Source organism: Pteropus vampyrus, unplaced genomic scaffold (assembly GCF_000151845.1).
Source record: "Pteropus vampyrus isolate Shadow unplaced genomic scaffold, Pvam_2.0 Scaffold64, whole genome shotgun sequence".
NCBI classification, from domain to species: Eukaryota; Metazoa; Chordata; class Mammalia; order Chiroptera; family Pteropodidae; genus Pteropus; species Pteropus vampyrus.
The window spans coordinates 5,783,562-5,802,689 of record NW_011888845.1 but is presented as its reverse complement, the minus strand read 5'-3'; the positions used below and the strand labels follow the sequence as shown (position 1 = coordinate 5,802,689).

The following is a 19,128-nucleotide window of genomic DNA, read 5'->3' as shown; positions in this document are numbered from 1 at the left end:
ATGTGTAATAAAATCCTTAAGAACGTGCTGTCCATCCACATAGGGCTTTTTCTTATAATATCCCTCAATATGTATCCCAGTATACATAGTACTAAAGGGACTAATATAAAGGTCTGGCACAATTGCAGGTTAGATTTTAGATTATCTTTTAAACAACTTGCCTTGGACAGCATTTCTCACACTGAACTTTTAAATTTATTGATATGGAGGTGAATTATATAATACTGTCTGAAAACTTGGGAAAGTGCAGTTATACCCCCGTTTTTTTTGGCCAGTTAAGTGCATAGACATAAGCTTCATAAATAACCAGGGCTGTGTATATAAATTTAAAGGCTATGATGGGACATTTGTTTGAATAGGAGGGTGTTCTGCCCATCCTGGGCAGAGGAAGACAGAGCCAAGATTTTCCTCAAAAGATGATTTTGGGATCCTCTATAATGCATAAGTGGACCAGGAGAAGCCTCATAATTTTAGACATAAATGGAAATCATTTTGGCCTAGATAATTTCTGTTTTAAAGGCCATATTTAAAGTGGCAACTTGTTGAGTAAAATCCATAGATTATCCCTTTTAATTCCAAATGATTGTTCTTGCTGTTCTCTTCCACTTTTCCCATGATCACTACCTGGATTCCTTTGGAACGCTTTAGGTCTGGACTTTGTACTTCTATTCCTTGTATTTTTCTCCCTTCCATAACTATTTGTCTTAGTTAGAGAATGTTCTGAAAAGATTTCTAAAATGGAGCTACTGCTGTTGGTATTGTCCTTTGTCGTCTTTCATGAAGCACAGTTTTCCCCTAATTTTGATCTCTTTTTATCATAGACTTTTTATTATGTCTGTAAGTGCATTTTGAATGCTAAATTAGTTACCAAATATATACTTACATAACACAAGAGGTAAATTGTCATGGAAAGTTAACTAGAAATTTACTAACGCAGAGAAATATCCAAAATGACGACATTTTTATAACATAATTGATCTAATTCTTCTTTTCCTGGTAAAGCTACTTACCTTTAAACAGAATCTTAAGATTAAGATGAGAGCATTTTACTAGTTGGGTTGCACAACTCTAGTAGGTACCAGTTTGAGAATACAGTGTGAATCATGTCCCCTTATGTTGTGTGGACAAAGGCCTGCTACAGTTTAAGAGAGAATAATGTATATATATTTTTTATTTAAAATGATGTTTGATAATCACTTGATTACATTGTAGTTATTTTAATAGTTTTTAATTTTCTTAAATAAGAGAAACAGCATATTTGACAAATCTCATTGTAAGAGTGCAACTTTGAAGAACTAGTCTAAGATTTCTTCTATTTGTGGTTATTGGTGGTGGTGTACTTAATTACAAAAAAATAGAAGGATAATCTGTGTTTTGTGTCAGAAATGCAAGGTATTTTCCTAGAGCTAAGTATAATCTGATAATTTTATAACTCATCAGAGGAAATATTTTTTGCTATTTAAAAATTTAAACTTCATACAATAGAGCTGGCACAGTATTTTGAAAAGAATACAAGAATCAGATATTAAAGATACCTTAAATTGTTTTAAAGTATAGTTAAAAGGATCGTAACAGACATGAATACATTTCGAAGATGTATTAATTTGAATTTACTTTTCTCATTAAGAAGGTTAGGAATGGTCGTATTTCCAAATTAGCTTTCATCTGTCTTTTAAACCCGTAACTTTGTTGATTTAGAATAATAGAATGAGTCTGACCTCTGAGTCCTGGTTTTGTGCAGAAGCATGAAAGAAAAGTGTTTTTAAACACCATATCCTGGAACCTTTCGAAGTATGTAATATGCTTGTTGTTGACCAGCTCATATTTTATTTTCTGAATTCTCTCACCTTTCTACCTCTTCCTTTCTTCCCAGCTGAATTTCTTTCAGCTTCATTCTTTATCTGAAAAAAAATTTTTTTCCCCCTCTAGAATTAACTGCTTACTTTATCTATAATCAGAATTTGTTTTTATACATTACCTGTGATCTCTGCTCAGCATTTAAGCAAGTAAGCTTATCATTAGAATCACCTAATTTAAAGGTGATTGATAGCTCTTTAACATTTCCAGAACTATTTGCATTATTAAAAGATGTTTTCTAATGCAGATGATCTTGCAGTTGTTGGATGTTAGTACATTTTAACTTAGTGGAATAAAAAAAGTTTTATGGCACTCTGTGTGGATAATGGGTAGTATTCTTTGGGCAAAAAGACTAACATTCTGTGATTTTGCAGTTTGAAAGACTAGGGTTCTTAATTTGATTAATTCATTAATGTGATACTAACTTGATCAAATGTACTTATTTTCATAATCAGAATATTATTAAATGTATAAAAGCTGATATTTAACTTATTAACATGGGATGGTTTATGTTTTTGAATAGGTGGTTTTTTAATCTTTAAAATAGGGAATTATTCTGCTTTAAAATTTAAAAACAATTTTGGTATAAAGAAAATGAAGGATCCTTGACCAAAAACTTTCTTGACCTTCGTTTTGATCTTCTATTCCCTTGTCTAATTAACGCCATAATTTTACTTACCTTTTTTCTATCATGAAAAAAAATGAATAATAAATCTCTAAGCAGTTTACTTTGCTATGTTTTGAGAATGTTGATTAAAAATGAATTCCGATAAAAGATAGAGCGCTGTATCTGATTTTTCTTGTGGGATCTCTAAGATAAGACTATTTGATTTAGTGGCCCAAAAGGGAGATTAGCTTGTTTAGGGCCCTGTCCCTGGCCTACCCTCCCTATCCTACAGACTGGTGTACCTTTTAGCCAGAGTTGAATTTCGTTATTCCTTGGCCGTGGCTGATCCCTGTTATTTGAGAATTAGGAAAGCTAGTTGCTTGGATTTCTTCAAATCATAGATCTAGGCATCCTCATCCTCCTGGCTGACCTCAGAAATGCCTTCCCTATTCCAGGCTCTCTGTTCTTTTCCTAGTCTGTCATAGATTTGTAACTCCCTGGGTCATCTTGATCAAAAATTTTGACATTTAGGTTTAGGATTAGGTTAAGCTGGAAGTGACAGAAAACTCTAAATAACAGTGATGTAAAGAAATTTGTCATGTATTAGCTCAGAAAGCGGTAACAGATAGCTGGTATGGAGTTCCACAGTGTCAGTGACCTGAGCTCCTCTACTTGAACTAACTTGTATGATCCCTGTTTCCAGGATCACCTACCTCATAGTTTGAGGTGGCTCCTTCAGCTATCAAGTTGGATTCTAGTCAGTAAAAGAGGAAAGGGGGGAAGAGGGAGGTACACCCCCTTCCTTTACGATCATATCTTCAAAGTCGCATGTACCATTTTATCTTACATTCCATTGGCCATAACTTGTGACCACATCTGGCAGTAAGGTAGATTGAAAAGTATAGTCTTTATTTTTAGGTGACGGTATGTCCAGCTAAAAAACAGGAATTCTAATGAATGAAGAAGGATCGCTGAACGAATATTGGGCAATAGCTAGTCATCTCAGGCATGGCTTTTGTTCACTCTGTGAGGAGACTAAGATCAGAAGTTTTATTGGTAAGCTGTCCCTAGCTCACAGATCATCCTGTGAGGTTTGAATACTGCGCTTGTTTTCAGATCTGATCCTGTTTCACTTGTCAAAGACTTTTCTACACTGCATATCTATTTTTTACCCCTAACTAGTGGAACTTGCTTGGGTCTAAGTTCACAAATTCAGGTCTCTATTCATAGATGATGATCATCTCATATCAGAAATTTTAGAGGAGGATTAGATTCTTGTATTGTTTCACCCTGAAGGGGTGTGTGTCATAATTGCTGCTTGTGTATCTGAGGCTTCATTTCATGAAGATAATGATATCCAAACTTTTTTGACTGTTCATGTTTATCAGTAAGACATTTTTGAGTACTCATCAATTCTTGTATTTTTTTAAAATACTTGTCTTACTATGCTAAAACATTATGTTGGTTGTATAACACATGCAATAGATATTTTAAAAAGATGAGCTATCGATAACATAAGTGATATTTACATTATAAAAATTATTAACATCAATTGTACAAGAACTGTTTCGGAGTACAGTATGATTAAATATACTCGTTTTTGAAAATTTTATCTTGTCATTCTGATACAATGTATACATCTGGTTCTAAGTTGGGTTTATTTTGATACTTGATTTTAATAGCTGTCATGGATGAAAAAGATAACTCAAGAAAGATACATATATTTAAATGGAAGAAATTCACTCTAGTATCAAGTCACAATCCTAGTTTTTTGTTCCTGTCAAGTATACAAAGATTTTTATTTGCAGCTAAATTGGAACTTTTCTGTAATCTTCAGTGTGTCTTTTGTTCTTTTAAGCCAATAGGGAGTTCTTAAATTTTAAAATATTTACCATTTGAGCTCAAACACTGAAGGTTTTATTTGGAAAAATTTTAAAGTGTCCAGTAAGAATTTTTATAGATAAGTGGCACATTTCATTTTTAGTCATAAATCACAGAATGATGGAAGCATTGTTAAATATCAACTTCCTTTGCCTGTTTCTTTTAGAAAAGCAATTTTATTATTAAAATGTCGCCTTTATTCAGACAGATTAAGGGTGCTTAGTTTTCAATATGACATATCACAGCTGCTTATAATAGAAAAGGCATTGTCTTGTTTGTAAAACATTTGTCTCATTTTATTAAAAAATGTATAACTCACCCTTAAGTATAACAATTCTTAAGGTTTATTCTGTGAATTAATGGAGAACCTCTGTGTGGTATAAAGATTTTAATAGTTGTTTACCATTTCATTAAAGTTACTATAAACAGTATGTTCGTAAGTCTTTTTTTAATATAAAAAAGAACTATGATGACAGACATCTGTAAAAATGCAAACCGTTGAAGGCAAACAAATACATTAAGGGTGTCAGCTCCGCTTTATGGAATTCTCACTCTTCTTTCTGGATCTCTCTGTCTAGATATATTGTGACTGACAGTTTAAAGAGAGTATCCAACAAGGATACTAGTGTCAGTCTGATTTAATATTGGTAAAGTTTAATTTCATTTGTTTTTTGGTAACAGTTAATATACATAATAATATTTTCTTCCTGGACACTGATTTCAAATGTACTCTTTAGGAGAGACTCCCTGCTTAATGTATACTTCAGGGCTAATAAAAGCTGCTATAAGGATGTCTACTGAAATGGTAAAGTATTTTATTTAGAGATAGTCCTTTTTACATGTATACTGACCATAGTTTTCTCCTGAAGAGTTTTGCTAAACCTTACAAACTTTGACTTTAAAGCTTCATGAAATCGGAATGCCTAATAACATGTAAATATTTCTAACTCATTCTGAGTACTAAGGTCATCTTGTACTTCATCTTACCAGTTTCTTAATATTTTTCTTTTGCTTACTTTTTCTTGTCACTTTAAATATTTTATAACAAAGTGGACCGTAAATCAGATATATTTTGTTTAGATACTTGATTAAGGACATATTTTATCTTCAGTGTTAATTTTTTCCTAAAGATTTAACTTTGTATTTTGAAAATTTAAAACATAGTGAAACAGAAAGAACAGTATAGTATACACACATTTACCCATCACCAAGATTCAACTATTAATGTTTTGCTGTATTTGCTGCATCTATTTATAGTTTACCGGTTCATTCATCTAATCTTTCCATCTAATTGAACTTCATCATGCATCCCTCCAAATGATTTCAGCATAATAACAACTATCATCACACTTACAAAATAAAGTTTTCAAAAATCTAATATCCTGTCCATATTCAAATTTGCCATATGTCCCCACAATATCATTTTTATTTGCTTTGTTCAAGTTGTAATCAAGAAACTAGTATTTAGTTATATTTCTGAAGCCTCTTATACCCCTTTGCAGTTTGAAAAGACCCTTATTTAGGTATATTTAAGTTTATTGGGTATATTTATGTTTATTAGAATTCTCTTCTTGTGTTCCAAGTTCTAATAATTCTCTTAATGTGTTCTAAAATTATTTCAGGGTTGCCACTTTTTTAAAATCAAGGTTCTATCTTTTTAAACATTTTCAGCTTTATTGAGGAATAATTGACATATAAAATTGTAAGATATTTAAAGTGTACATTGTGGTGATTTGATATACATGTGCATTGTGGAAGGATTCCCCCATTTAGTTAATATATCAATCACCTCACACATTTTATTTTTGTGTGTGAAAACATCGAAGTTTTATTCTCCTAGCCATCTCAGTTATATAGCACAGTGGTATTAACAAGTAGTCACCATGTTCCGTTAGATTCTCAGACCTTATTTATCGTATAGTTTAAGGTTAGTATGCTTTTACCACCTTCAACCTCTATTTCTCCCATGCCCCCATCTCTGGTAATGACTTTTTTAATCCTTTATTTCTATAAGTTTGACTTTTTTTTTTTTTTTGATTCTACATATAAATAATATCGTGCAGTATTTGTCTTTCTCTCTCTGTCTTACCTACTTAGCATAATGCCCTCAAGGTCCACCTTTGTTATTCCAAATGGCAGGATTTCCTTCTTTCTCATGTCTGAATAATATTTCATTCTGTATATATATACCAGGTCTTCTTTATCCCTTCATCTGTTGATAGACACTTGAGTTGTTTCCATATCTAGGCTGTTGTGAATAATGCTGCAGTGAACATGGGAGTGCAGATATCTCTTCAATATCCTTTTTTTCATTTACTTTGGGTATATACTCAGTTGTGGATTGCTAGATCATATAGCAGTTCCATTTTTAATATTTTGAGAAACTTCTGTACTGTTTTCTGTAGTGACTGCACCAATTTACCTTTCCGCCAACAGTGCACAAAGGTTCCCTTTTCTCCACATCCTCACTAACACTTGTTATCTCTTTTTTTGTGTGATAGCCATTCTAACAGGTGTGAGTTGATATCTCATTGTGGTTTTGATTTGCATTTCCCTGATGATTAGTGATGAGAATCTTTTCATGTTCCTTTTGGTTATTTGTATGTCTTTGGAAAAATTTCTATTCTGTTCATCTGCCCATTTTTTTAATTTAATTTTTTAAAATTGTATTAGGTTTTAAATATTTCGTATATTTTTTGCTATTGAATTGTATGAGTTCTTTATATATTTTATTAACTGCTTATCGCATATATGATTTGCACATATTTTTTCCCATTCTATAAATTGCCTTTTTATTTCGTTGATGGTTTCCTATGCTGTATAGAAGAAGCTTTTTGGTTTGATGTAGCTCCACTTGTTTTTTTACTTTTGCTTTTGTTACCTTTACTTTTGATGTCAGAGTCAAAAAATTATTGCCAAAGAGCGATGTCAAGTAGCTATTCCGTATTTTCTTCTAGAGTTTTTATAGTTTCATGTTTTATGTTCAAGTCTTTAATTCATTTTTAGTTGATTTTTGTGTATGTTGTAAGATAAGGTAGATGTCCAGTTTCATTCTTTTGCATGTGGCTGTCTAGTTTTCCCAGCATTGTTTATTGAAGAAACTTTCCTTTCCCCATTGTATATTCTTGATTCCTTTGTCGTAAATTAATTGACCATGTATGCATGAGTTTATTTCTGTGCACTCTGTTCTTATCTGTCAATCTGTGTCTGTTTTTATGCCAGTACCATACTGTTTTGATTACTATAGCTTTCTAATACAGCTTGAAATCAGGAAATGTGATGCCCTCCAGCTTTGTTCTTTCTTAATATTACTTTGCTACTTTTGGAGTCTTTTGTGGTTCCATATAAATTTTAGGATTTTTTTTTTTATTTCTTTGATAAATGCCATTAAATTTTTATAGGGATTGCATAGAGTATGTTTTATTTTAGGTAGTATGGACATTTTAACAATATTCTTCCAACCCATGACCATGAAAGATCTTTCTCCTTTTTTGTGTCTTCAACTTTTTCATCATTGTCTTAGAGTGTACAGATCTTTCGCTTCCTTGGTAAATTTATTCCTAGTTATTTTATTCTTTTTGATACAGTTGTAAATAGGAGATTATGTCTTTAAGCTCTATTTAATATACTTGATCAAAGTTTATTTTAGATACAGACTTTGTTAGTTATATTCCTAAAGAGTCTTTGGTGGCAATGTACATACCCAGAAAAATGCTGTCTTTCTGAATAGCTTTTTGTTGTTTGATTGCTCCATGTTGGGATGTGTCCTTCTAACTTCTGCTTTATAAACTATTAGCATTCTTTGAATTCTGCAAGGAGTCAATAAACAGTACTGTGATGGAAGTAGAGGGATTTTATTCTGATTCTTTTGCTTGCTACGGGTAACTTCCTGCTTAGAGTCTCATTTAATGTATAGGTTCTAATCTGAGATAAAAACTTGGAAACCATGAAATGTTTGTATATATTTGTGCATTTTTCATTCAAGTTGTGCTAAAGGCTGGACACTGTATGTTCTAAGAATTAAAGGTATATTAGAAAGCAAAATGACAAATTCCTGTCCTCATGGAGTTTACATTCTATTTAATGTTTGTTGCATATACCATTAAAGTTTTTCTTGGGCTGCTATGGATTAGGGATGTTAAGTATTTGAGTCTTACATACTGATAAATATGTAATTCTCTAAACGTTTTGTTAAGCCTCTAACTTTTCGTTGTTTCCGGTTTTCTCTTGTATTTGAGTAAAAACAAAGTGTTATAAAACAAAGTGCCTAGTTGGGATTTGAGTCTTTGAAATGCAAAACTCAATAAATACTGGTTAAGATCTATATTATAAGAGGGCTGAATCGCATTTTTTTCCAACTGATTTCTTTTTATGGTAATAATCTTATTAATAGCACTACAGGTATCGGCCACTTATAGCATGGTTCCACAATTATAAGATATAATGATTTGCTTTGGCATAAAAATGGTTGGTACTGCTTGTTCATTTAACAAATATTTATCGCATTCCCATTATGTGCTAGTGTGTCTCCAGTGCTGGAGAATATAGTGGTGGTTGAGACAAAATTACCTGTCCTCACGGACCTTCCAAGTAAAGTGGAAGGCGAAAGAGGATGTTTGGTTGTTTGATTGATGGTGGAGGCCATGTTTTATTTGAATTGGGCTGGTTAGGGCAGGAGGCCTCTCTGTATAGCTGACTTTTAAGAGTATCAGCATCCTTAGAGATATGTAATGGCCAGCCTTTTGAATATATTGGGAAGTGAAGTACATTTTAGCAAATGAAAAGTATATATTATTTGGCAATTAGTCAATCCTTTTTGTCAAATTAAAGTAGTCCACTGTTACTAAATAGTTCTAGTATCTCCTTGGGTTGTGTTTACTTGATTACATTCATATTTAGTTTTTCACCCAAGTGAGTCTGTAATTTAGTGGACTGTGGAAATGAATTGCGGGACAATGATTTCCCTATGTGCTGGCCCACAAGAAAGAAAAACCTAAGAAATAAAAATAAAAGTTAAACAAGAAGCAAATCCTTAAGCAACTAAGTACTCCCAGATACTCCCCAAACACACAAGTTTGTATTAGCAAGTGTTGACCTGGTCACTGTAGGTTTTCCAGAACTGGCCAGTTTGTGTACAGGTGCCTTTTCTCTGTGCTTGTTTTTAGAAACAAGCTAATCCAATTAAAAATTTGGTATGTAGCGGTGGCTCCATAGTGTAGTGGTTAGCACGTCTGCTTTACACACAGAAGGTCCTGGGTTTGCGCTCCAGGTGGAGCCACGGACCATACCCCAGGTGCGCCAGGCCCCAGGTGCACGCTGTGAGCGTGTGGGAGGAGATGCCCTGCCTTCAGAGATCCAGTTCTTAAGGGGAAATGGCAACATCATAGGTCAGGGGTGGAAGTGGAGTGGGGGGGGAGTAACTAAAGAGGGGGAAAAATTGGCATGTATATTTCAGTATTTTCCTTAATTTCATAACCTTTGTTGTCTGGTAGTTAAAAAAAAAAACATTTAGTACATTTATAGCCTTGATAATCTTATGTTTAGATACATATTTAGATTTATGAAATTAGGTTTTCATGTTTTGAACTGAAGTTTCTATTCTCTGTTTTTCATAGGTATGGTTTGTAGTTAACATGATGAGGATATCCAGCTCTACCTTTTGTTTTATCTTTGCTTGGTAGAAATGAAAAGAAGAAAGTGTATACTCTATCATCCTTACAATTTAATTTCAGTGTGTCCACATCATCTTTTATATTTATTCATTAGTATATTTATATTGCCCTGTTCTGCTCCATTTACCAAAAACAAAAACAAAAACAACCCCCCTCCCCCCAAAAAAAATCTGGAAAGAATTTTCTGTGCTCTCTATCACAAAATCTCTCCTTCAAATTCAGATTTCTCCCTTACCCATTACTATCATGGCTACCAGATCCAAAGACCATTTCTCTTTTATTCTACCTATTAGTGTCATTTAACTCAGTTGATTTCTGCCTTTGAGATGTTTTGTTTATTCACTTGATCTTTGCTTTACAGCTCTCTTTGTTATTCTCTTACCTTCCTGTCTTCTTCCTCTCAGTTTTCTTTTGCTGTTCCTCTTTATCTTCCTGACTGCTAATCACTGGAGTATCTCAAGGTTCAGATTTTAGGCATCATTTTAGAAATCTCTATCTACTCACTTTTGTGGTGATATTATCCAATTTGTAACTTAAGAAACTATAATTTAACACCCAAGAGAGAGACAGACAGAGACAGAGAGACAGAGAGACAGAGAGACAGAGAGAGACAGAGAGTGTGTGTGTGTGTGTGTGTGTGTGTGTGTGTGTGTGTGTATGTGTGTGTGTGTGTGTGTCCTTAGTCTTCTTGCCTAAACTCCAGACTCCTCTTTTTACTTCTTTGATGTTTATTTGGGATCTTAAGCTTAATGTTGAAAATTGAACTCTTGGTACCTACTTCCCCACCTCGCTTCCTGTAATCTTCTCCATCTCTATAAATGACAACTCCCTTTGAATTGCTTAGCAAAAAACTTTGCAGTCATTCTTTGCTTCACATTTCATATTTAATTGGTCAGCATATCCTGTTGGCTTTATTTTCAGAATACACCAAGAATCTAGCCATTTGCACTTCTCACTTTCTTCACTGCCAGTGTGGTCTTGGCCATTACCATCTCTCACCTGGATCATTGCATTAGCCTGTAAGGGGCTTCCCTGTTTCTGCCCTTGGGGTTTCTTACAGTGTATTCTCAAAAGAGCACCTAGAGTGATCCTTTAAAAAGTTAGGTCCCATCCTCTTATTTTCATGGTGCTCTGGGAACTTTCCATTTCGCATAAAGGAAAAAAGCTAATGTCCTTCTGGCCTACAAGATCATCCACAGTTTGCCTGGATACCTCTCTAATTTTACCTGCTGTTCTCCCTGTCTCTTTCCCTAATCTAGCCTCACAGACCTGCCCCCATTCTATTCCTTTTAATAGCCTAAGCATGCTCCTGCTTTGAGGTCTAGATACTTGATGTGCCTTCTGACTAGAAAGCTGTTCCCTTAACTTGTTGAGGCTTTTGCTGAAAAGTCACCTCAGCAATGTCATCGCCAGGCTTCTCCTAACCTATACAGTACCTTTTGGGAAATAGGAAAGGCACCCTTTCTCCTGTGCACAGCTTGAAGAGCAGACAGAGGTCTTGATTTCAGTCTTTACTTTTCTACTGGGCCAGCAGCCATTGTGTAATGAACAACCAGGACAATTACCCCTGGCTTTTTCTGACCATTTTAGTTCAAATTACAAACTATCCTTTGTTCACCTCTCTGGTCTCCCTATTACTCTTTTAATTTATTCATATGATTTATCTAACACTATATTATTTGTCTCACCTTCATTAAACTAAAGGTTCATGGAAACTTTTTTAAAAAAAATGTATTTTATGGAAAACATCAAACAAAGTAGTGAGAATAGTAAATGAACCTCTATGTACCTGTTACTTAGCTTAAACAGTTAATAATTAGTCTTGTTTCATTTATACTCCACTCATTTTCCCTCCTCTCATTTTCTGCCCAAGATTATTTTGAAGCATAGCCCAGAAATCATATATAGTATGTCCTCGAATAATGTCATTTAATATAATGTCATTTTGTTATAACATTGATGAGATGCCATAGGAGCCTAACTCTTGTTTATATCAATTAGCCTGTTGGTAAACTGGTTTTGTTACTTGTGGTTTTGCTTAAAGTTGCAGAACCTTTCAGTTACTAGCATGTATCCCTAAATTAAAGAATTCTTTATTAAAAAAAATAGCTACATTAATATCCTGCCTAAAACACTTAAAGAATAATTTCAGATACGTAGTCAGCTTTCAGTTTCTTTAACATTATTATTTTTTCACAGTTTGAATCAGAATTTAAATAAGGTCAATATATTTAACTGGTTGATGTGTAAATTAATGCTAGTTTGTATTTCAGTCTATATTAATTTTCCCTACCTTGATATTTACTTGTTGAAGAAACTGGGTTATTTGTTATAAGAATTGTGTATCATTTGTATCTAGAATAATCGAGGCCTACATGTGACACATAGTAGGTGCTCAGTAAAGGTAAATGATTTATAGTATTTTAGGATAGAATTAAAATGTTAAATTTTTAGGAAATCTTTTCACTTTTATATTAGCTTGATAGAATAATCTTGGCAATAAGAGCAATTATTTAGACAGTTGAACAGGGTCAGATGAAGGACATTTAGGACTATAGAAAGGTATTTGAAAAGATCTGCCAAGACATACTGATGATGGCCACTGTTTATTTAAGATATTATTGTCTGCATATTAAGCACTGTGTTAGAAGCTACATTAATTTCTTCAATTTTCATAGTAACCTTTCAATGAAGGGTGTAAAATCTACATTTTCCCAGTGAAGTAATTGAGATTCAGTGGGGAAGTGGAGAAGTGGGTGCTTGTCATTAATGTCTTTCTTAACAAACTTTATGGAACTAGAGATGGCTAAAACCATATGCATGTATACCTGATAAAAAAAGAAAAATTTAAAAAACGTGACACCAAGAATACTACTACCCTCTGCATAGAAAAACTTTGTTTAGTGTATATCTTTTTAGCTGCTTTTTCTAGGCATTCAATACATACATTACACATTTTTTTAAACAAAATATTTTTAAGGTGAAACATTAGAAAATGCAAATAAGAAAGGGACAGAGCTACTCAGAAGTAATATCATTTTGGTGTATTTGTTTTTGGGGTGTGGGGCTGTGGGGAAGAGAGGATATAGAGCTTGAGAAACAGTCACACTGTACCACATGCAGTTCTTTCTCTCATATAATGCCCTTTAGCATATTGAAGACTGAAAATCTGCAGTAAAGAAACTTTTACTTCGTTTTAAACCATTGTTTTTCTTTTAGACTCGTTTGGTAGAAAAACCCCTTTCCATGAAATAGTGGCCAGTTTTTTCCAAAGTATAAAGTTGAGTTTGGCAAAAGTTGAAATATTTGTGCACATTTAAATATGACTTTAGAATGTGTTAAATACAGATTACAGCAGAAAGATTGGATAATTTAATAGTGTTGGAGTAATTTAAGACAGCATTCTGAAGAAAAATTAATTTTGGTTGACAACAAAAAATACTAAAATAAGGTAAACAAGGGAAAATACTTGCATTAAATAGGTAACAGATATGACAAAAAATTCATGTAAATTACTGAGAGAAAAACACATTAAGATGAATAGGAGAGTAGACAAAGCTAAACAAATACAAGAAGGCAGTACAGTATACGCATCTGAAATGTTCAAGCTTTTTTAGTAACCATGTTTCTTTAAAAATCTGAAGCTGGTGCCAGTGAGTTCTTAATCGAGACTTAATATGAAGTTCTTTATGGAAAATCATCATATATAAAATGGTAAAGTACATTTTAAATATATGTAAAATATATATATTTACTTTCTTTGACTCAGTAAACCTATGTTTTAAAGTTTACTGTAAAGAAGGCATTGAAGAAAAAATATGTGTATAGTGGTATTATTTATATTTTTCAGATTACCAACATGCTTATATCTAAAATTTACCCCCAAGTGATTAATCGTAATATATAACTTCATGGTGTATATCATGTCACAGACTCCTCTTGGAATAACTTATGACTCATCCATGAAGGAAAGAACTCGAAGGGAGGAAGCAGAGGCTGGGTGGTCTTCTGCAGTGTTATGGGAGAAAGCTGTGGATCTCTGTTAAGAAGATGCATTCATGTATTTTCTTTGTCAATTTCAAAACACAAGCCCTATAAAATAGATATCTAACCTTTATTGACTCTGCAAAGATACCATGTTTAGCTTTTTTTCTCAAATCTGATACTTAATGCCAACTTTTATAATAGAGGAAATAACTGTCTTAGAAGTAGTTGAGTTGAGTTTGGCCTTTGTACTGCCAGCATAAATTAAGGGATGTCAAATGTGAAGAATTCCGTACTGTACGGTGGTTCTCCTTTTTGTGTATTAAAGTGATTTAAATGAATCTCAGTTGTTGAGAAATTTAGGAAATTTAACTTGAAATGGTTTAGTTTTATTTTCTTTTTATCTCATTTATCCCTTTTGCCAAAAGGATAGATTGGAATGAAATAGTCTGAAATAAAGTAGTATCAGTCAGTGTTAGGAGGACTTCATGTAGACTTGACTGGCATCAGAGCTCAGCACATTTAATTAGGGCCGTTTGGGAATGGGGACTGGAGAAATTTTAAAGTGATTTAAATTCAGGCTCAAGAAGATTTCTGAGTATGATTATAGATTTTATGCCCAAACTTCCAAATGAGAATAATACCTAATTCTGGAATGTGGGAGGGAGTAAAAGAAACATGTTTTTTTCCTGCATGGCCCAACTGGCTATACACTTACCTCCTAAACAATTCAATTTTATTTTTCCCGTAACCGAAAGTTCCCATTTTAGTGGGTGTTTTGAATAAGACTGGCCACTTTTTATAAAAGTTGGATCAGATACTGAATCTTAGTTTGCCTTATAATCCTTGAAGGGGGAGGTGTGGGAGGTCCCTGAGAACAGGCAGGGAGACTCTGAAACAAAAGTTAACTGTTAATATGAGGCTTTTTAAGTACCAGATACTGTTCCAACTGCCTTTATACAAATTAATTGATCATCAGCAAACCTGTGACCACTTGTATCTCCATTTTATAAAAGAATTTGAGGCACTGAGAAGTTAATTATGTCCTTTAGTTGTTGGCGGGAGAGCAGGCCTTGGTCAGCATGAGAGCCCTGGAAATGTTGGAGACAGTCTAGAGCTTGGTTTAATGTAGAGATGGCCTTTTTTGAGATGAAGGAAATAGTTTGCCTGGAGAAGTAGGAGTACACAAAAGGCTATATTCTTGGAAACACCTCTGAGAAACTTCTCAAATGCAGTCTTAAGTATTATTCCAGTTGTAGGTTGTTGATTTATTTTGCCTAATGATGGGCCCTCAAGGCATCACTTACTTTATAACTTATTTCCCAGTACACACAAACATGCTCAGATCTCTATCGATTTTCTCCTCCTCTTCTCCTTCCCTCTCTCCATTTCCCTCTTTTGCCCCATTTTCTCTCCATTCCTATTCCCTCATCTCACTATTTGTGAGGGTGATTCTGCCTATTTCACCTTTTTCCCCATTTCTGCCACCTATATAGAAAAACCATCTTTTATCCCTTTAACTGATCTTTTCTGTCTTTTGCAATTACACTTTTTAAAACTAAAGAGACTAGTTGCCATTCTTCATTTATTTGCTTTTTTAACCTCTTGTTGTTTGACCCTCTGCTTCTGTGTCAATTAGTGTATTTTTCTCCCTTTTTTCTTTCTGTAGCAGTTAACTTTCCTGATCCTAATTCCTTGAAATTCTCCTTACTCTTCTTTTGTCATGTTACATTATCTTGATGTTTCAAAAGAAACATCAGTATATCCAAATATATCCAAAAAAGTGAAGTCATAACCTTATTCCTAAATTTCCAATTTATATTTTGGTTAATGGAGACATTTTTTTCTCATAAACGTTTCCATTTTCCTGGTGCTTTCATTCCCTTAAATGTTTCATTCAGATATTTCTGGAGTGTCTTTCTATATACCAGGTGGTTTTTCTAGGTTTCGAAGTTTCAACAGCAAATAAGAGATAAAGTCCCTGACTTGTAGAGCTTACATTCTAGTGGAGAAGACAGTTAATGAACAAATATTTGATTGTATGACAAAACATGTCTTAAAGCATAGGTCTCTAACCCCCAGGTGGCAGACTGGTACTGGTCTATGGCTTGTTAGGAACTGGGCTGCACACAGCAGGAGGTGAGTGGAGGCGGTGGGCAGAGTGAGCTGACTTCACCTGTGCACCTGCTCCCCAGTGTTAGCATCACCGCCTTAGTTCTACCTCAGATCATCAGGCATTAGATTCTCATAGGAGCACCAGTTCCTGGTGCCATAAAGGTTGGGGACTGCTGTCTTAGGGGATAAAGTACGTATGCTAAGGATTAGTGGGCAATGATGAGAGTGTGTGCTATTTTGGATAAAATCATTAGGAAAGGTTTTTCTGAGAAGGTGATGTTTGAGTGAAACGAATGAAACAGGAAAGTTAACCATATGCATATCTGGGAGAAAAATGCTCCAGTTAGAGGGAATATCAAGTACAAAGACTCTGAAATAGCCTTATGCTTTCCTGTATGCAGGAAAGGCCAGTGTGATTGGTACTGATTGAGTCATAGAGAGGAGATATGTCAGAGAAGTTGTTTGAGGAGGATCTTCTTAGGACCCTTTGGGATATTGGTAAGGGTTTGGAGGGTCTTAAACAGAAGAATGGTAACATGATGACTTAATATATTAGAAGGATCACAGTGATGACTGGGAGAATAAACTATTTGTGGGGCGCGGGTGGGGGGTGATGGCAGTAGAGGAACCTAGGACACTAGGAGACTATTATAGTCTTGATGAGAGATGATGGCGATTTGAAGTAGAACATTAGCTGTGGAGGTTGTAAATGGTCAGATGAATGGTATATTTTGTAGATAGAGCTAGCAGGATATTTGTTGGGTGTAGAATATGAGGAGAGAGGAGCCAAGGATAGTTTAGTTTTAGGCTTGAACAACTGGGTGGGTGAGTGAATGGATTTTCCATAACTGGGAATACCCCTGGAAGGGCAGTTTTATTGAGGGGAGGGAAAATTGGTGGAATCAGTATTTATTTTCAGTATGTTAAGCTCGAGATACCTGTTATACAACCTAGTGGAGATGTCATATTATATTTTTCTGGAGATCAGCTATGAGTTGGGGCTGGAAATAACTTTGGGAGTTATCCAAGTATAGATGGGAGTGGATGAGATCACTTAGGGAGGAGTTAGTAGAGATAAAGAAGACAAATGGGAATACTGAAACTTTAATGTCTCCAGCATGTAGACATGTACACGAAGAAGTCTATCAAAGGATATTGAGAAGTGGCTAGCGAGGAGGATGTGATGTCCAGGAGCTAAGTGAGGAGAAAGGGATTCAAGAAGGGGAGAAGTATCAGCTATGTCAGAAGCTGATAGAAAATGGAGTAAGATAATACCTAACAATTGATCTTTGGATCTGGCTTACTAAATCCTATAGCTCTAAAATTCATAACATATCTTTTCACTCCCTGCCAACAAACTCTGTTATTAATCAGGCTTTAATCACTTTTCTCCTGGACTATTTTCCTCTTTTGAATTGTTCCTTTCTCTCTTAATTATAATACAAAATACATGCTCATTGTAAAAAATGTGGAAAACACAGACAATATAACAATAATAATAAAAGCCCCAAATTCCTTATCCACCTTGCCACCGGAGATAGTGACTGAAGGCTATGGTGCTTTTGTCCCTACTCTATTCATTTCTATCTGTTAATATTTGTAATGCATATATTGTATATATGCTTTTCTATAAAATTGCGATGAAAAGTAGTTTTAAATTTTGCTTTAAGTAAACATGGTGGAACTATTAATATAATGTTAAAAATTCTTTGAGAATGTATGTGAATGTGTGGCAACATAAGTATTCCATCATGGTGCAATAGCTTTTTAACTGAACAACTCGCCACCTGTTTTTTCCCTAATTATATCTTAAATGAGTCCTGATGAATTTTCCCATCAAAATGTATTCTTCTCTAAGCTTTTAGTGCATAGCATAGTGATACTCTGTTTTTGAGAGTAATGCATGCATATGGCAGGAAATGAGAAAATAGTAAAAAAAAGTATACTTTTATAGACTGTTGTTTTAATTTTCATCTGTTTTTCTGCTGATCTTTTTTTCTGTGTGTCTAAATGTACATACACATGCATTTCATTTGTTCGTTACAAGGATTATAGTATGTGTTCTAGCCAGTATTTTTTTTTCATAATTCATTCTGTCTTCTATTTTTTATAATTTTGTAGTCAAAGTGTATTAGCAGTTTTGTGATTCTGTTTGTTGTCAAATTGTTCTTCAAAAAGATTGTATCATTTGAAAGTGTATTTATAAGGAATTTTGTTCTCTTTAAATTTTAGGATAGACCACTATCTTGTTGAGCTCTTTTAAATGAAGTTCTACTTGGATACAAAGATGAGGACTAGATAACTTCTTGAGGTTCCTTCTAACCCCTAGGATGAAGATAATAACTAACATTTGTATAGTGCTCTAAAGTTTACAAAGTGAGTTCTCATACATCATCTTACTTGATCCTCACAACAGCCCTGTGAGGTAGGTAGGACAGGTATTGTTATTCTCATTTTAGAGATAAAGAAATTGATAGGTTAAGTGACTTGATCAAGTTTTATTTAAGTATTTTAGCAGGGATTTGAATTCAGGTCTTCTGATCTAAACACATTTTGTTAATAAGATTTTATACAACTGCACGTTTAGATTTGCTGTATGTCCGTTAAGGTACATTTGTTATATAAAGAAATAAATTATATGAAAATGTAGAGTGTTTCAGTGTTATATTTTCTTCAGTATTTCCCATTCCTTTTGCATATCTTCCCATCTCATTAAATGAACCTCTCTTTTGACTAGGAGAACGTAATTATATAGCTATATTAAACCTAACCATTTTCTCTAACATTTGGGGGAGGGGGAAGTTACATGGTGTTTTCCATTTCTCTCCCTCTCCCCCTCTCCCTGACTACCTCCCCCGCCTTCTCCCAACCATGTGTGTGTTTACTACCACTCAGAAGTATATCTGAAACTAATATCGTATGCTAAATGCAGTTGAAAAATAAAAAAATTATTTAAAAAGTATATCTACGATACTTTCACACATGTAGCATAAAGTCTTTAAGTAATAGAAT

At 34.0% G+C, this 19,128-nt stretch overlaps 1 protein-coding gene across 5 annotated transcripts in view; it reads left to right on the top strand.

The window, feature by feature from the left end:
- Nucleotides 1–19,128, top strand: part of PHF3 (PHD finger protein 3) — a 69,543-nt gene that overhangs the window by 17,015 nt on the left and 33,400 nt on the right. The window contains exon 2 of one of the 5 annotated variants that reach the window (XM_011361189.2): nt 18,349–18,541. The exons of the other annotated variants lie outside the window; for them this stretch is intronic. The gene's annotated coding sequence lies outside the window, so the exon portion shown is untranslated. The remainder of the gene's footprint in view (nt 1–18,348; nt 18,542–19,128) is intronic. 5 annotated transcript variants of the gene reach the window in all.